Here is a 3,497-nt window from a genome sequence, read left to right as displayed (position 1 = left end):
ATATACACACACACACATGATTAAAGCAATTAGTAGAGGTTTTAATTAGTATATTTGACAATTAAGGTTACAAGTTATTGAGGATAGAAGAGTCCTTTGAATACTAGAGCTATTGAGAGTTAGCCTTGGTCCAGAATTGCCAATTCATCTCAATAACAACTGACTGGGCTCCCCCCCCATTCTTCCCCCCCTCCCAGTCCTGCTTCCATCTCGGCTCTAACACTTCTTCTCCCAATGCTGCCTTCGATAAGGAATTATTTCTAATCGATATATGCTAATAATGTTAAGCGAATAATAATATTATAATGAAAACTTTAAATAATTCATTTAATAATTCCTGTTTAAATAAAATAATTAGTATTCCATTTATGTCTCAATCCACTCTTTATTGTTTCTTTAAAATACCAACGTTTCGGTCTATTCGGACATCCTCAAGGACAATCTTAACTATAAATTTAAACTTCACATCCCATAATTTAAAAACTTTTTTGAAGGCTATTCTGTCCAAGTCATTAATTTCATTCAAGTCACCTTACTTTGCCAGTTTTTCGTTAAAATTTCATAACCGTTAATTAAATCTTTCATACTTGATTGCGATAATAGAGCTGAGAAGTTAATATATAATTAAAAGTTTTAAAATTAACTGGGAAAGTGACAAAATAGGGTGACTCCACTAGAATTAATGACTCAGGCAGGATAGCCAGAAAAAAGTTTTTAAATTGGATGTGAGGTATAAATTTATTTTAAACATTGCCCTTATCAAAGAGCCTCAATATTTACTTTGTCACAAATAAAATGATCATTAATACATTAACGTTCCATATGTAACCGATCTAGCCCCAATCAGATACCAATCCTTCCATTATAATTATAAACTCCCTAACCAACCAAACCCTCTTGTTTCTAACCTTACATCCTCTTTCATTCCTCAGAATTCACCGAGGTGCCTGAAAAGAAGATAGACTCGAGACCTTTTAGTGTACGAATATAACAAATACCCAAAATTGAGACAGTCAAAAGTACGTTTAATCTTGCTTATTTGTATTAAATAACCAGTTCTCTTTGTTAACTATGATAAACAGCAGATAAAAAAAAAGATTAAAGCATAAATAACTAAAGGGGAAAAATAATAATAGCATTATCCGATACGAACGGGAAAGCCGAAACCGGCTTAAATAGTACAAGAGCCCAAGAGGAGAAAAAAAACAGTTTTTTCACCCCAATTTTTGATTACTTCAATGAAAACTATGTACAATTACTGGTATAAATTGATGAGTTTGCCAAGTATAGGTAGGGGGAATATAAAATGGCGGCTGTTTCAAAACCTTAAAAAAACACTAATTTTTCATTTGGAGCTCTATATCTTAAAAAGCAGGAAAAACTAAAAAAAAAAACCTCAGAGAACGTCATTTAAAGAAGAGTAAATTTGCTAACATATGAGCCCTGATAGAGGTAGTTACGTTAAATAGTTTTCGAGATATAGCTTTTTAAAAAGCAACATTACATAAAAATGTTGTATGGGACCTACTAAAAGATCAGTAGTTAGAGAATTTATTTTGAAAATTTATATCTCCAAAACTATTTGACGTACAGATGTCTATTAGCACTCAAATTAAAGCTAATTTAATGAGCTATAAAGTAGTTAATGATGTTTATCTTCGTAGGAGTAATAGTTTACATGAAATATGCTAAAACAAATTGAATTATAGTTGTTCGGACAAATTTTCATTTCCCAAATTCATATTCATTTGTGAATACCATAAAAACTACTACCCCTACGAAGATAAGTGTCATAAACTACTTTATAGTAAGTTAAATTTCATTTATTTTGAGTGTTGGCAGACATATGTGCGTCTTATGGCTCTAGAGATATATTTTTTCAAACATTTTATAAGAACAACTATAAATTAACATTTTGTGAGTTTATTTTGTCAAATATCATAAAAACTACTACTCCTACAAAGATAAACATTATTAACTATTTTATAGTAAATTTAACTAGCTTTAATTTGAGTGCTGGCAGACATCTGTACGTCCAATGGTTTCTGAAATAAAGTTTTTCATAAATCAAACTTATTGTCCGAACAACAATAAATCAATTTATTGTAGCAAATATCATGAAAACTACTATTTCTGCGAAGGTAAATGTCATAAGCTTCTTTATATTCCATTAAACTAGCTTTAATTTGAGTGCTAATAGACTTCTGTACGTCACATAGTTCCTGAGATATAGATTTCTCAAAATAAATTAAAAACTACTAATCTTTCAGTAGATTTTTAAATTTTGCTTTTTAAAAAGCTGTATCTCAAGAACTATTGGACGTAAATAGCTCTTTTAGGGCTAATATTTCAGCAAATATACTCTTACTTAAATAATGTTCGCTTAAGAGTTTCTAGTGTTGTTGGTAGTTTTTAAGATATAGAGCTCAGAATGAAAAATTAAGGTTTTGAAACAGCCGCCATTTTTTATTCCCCCTAACTATACTTGGCAGACTCATGAATTTTGACTATTAATTATACATAGTTTTCATTAAACTAATCCAAAATTGGGGTGAGAAAACTGCCTTTTTTTCTTCCCAGCTCTTGAACTAAAAGATTTCACCCGATCGCTATGGCTTTGGTTATTATCTGTTAAACTGATGTATTCTTTCTTTTTCGCATTTATAGAAAACTATAAATACGATGTTTCTAGGTAACAGAAAAATATAATATTTTTGTGAGATATTTTATCACTCTGAAATGGTAGGTGAAATTAGGATGATGCGCGCAACGCATATAATGGTGAAAAGTAGTTGGAATGAAGGAATTTTTTAAAAACCTTTTGTTTATATTCACTTACAAGTTCTAGGGTTGGTTTGTCTTATACGTTAGGCAACGATATACAATATACAAAGGGACGTGCGGGTTTGGGCGCAGGTGCCAGTGCGCTCGGTTCGGAACGTTGTGAGTTCGATTCTCACCTAGGGCAATTAAACATTCATTTTGCGGCGGTCCCGAACACTGAATCTTGATACTCCCATCTTGGTTAGTCTGTGGCGGCAACCTAGGTAGCCGTAGGGGTTGCCAAAAAGGACCCACAGGCCCACTTGCCGGAGTTGTACCCCCCTCCAAATACCAGTACCAGTATAATATACAAAATGCACAGAAGTACAACACGAAATTTAGGAGCGATTGATACGAAACAGTACAAACCAGACCAATGTGAACAAGTCGGAACCGGAGATATAATATAAAATGTTTAAGAAGTTGTTTCTTAATTAAAAAACTACTTTTTCTCCATTATAAAGGAATGTAATGCAAAAGATGATGGTATTGGTTAGAATGGAAATTCAGCTTTCCGACCTTTAAAGTAAAGACGAATTTAGATAACATCTTAAGGAGTTAAAAATATCTAAAATTGAATAAACTATTTTTCTGCCATAGCCCCTGATGAAGAACTGAAACTCAGGTCGAAACGTCGACATAAAATAAATAAATATGGTTTTGTTTATTTATGT

The sequence above is a fragment of the Halyomorpha halys genome, unplaced genomic scaffold (assembly GCF_000696795.3).
Source record: "Halyomorpha halys isolate HHAL.00 unplaced genomic scaffold, Hhal_1.1 Scaffold43.1, whole genome shotgun sequence".
Classification (NCBI taxonomy): domain Eukaryota; kingdom Metazoa; phylum Arthropoda; class Insecta; order Hemiptera; family Pentatomidae; genus Halyomorpha; species Halyomorpha halys.
The sequence above is the reverse complement of the archived record's forward strand: the minus strand, read 5'-3'. Positions refer to the sequence as shown.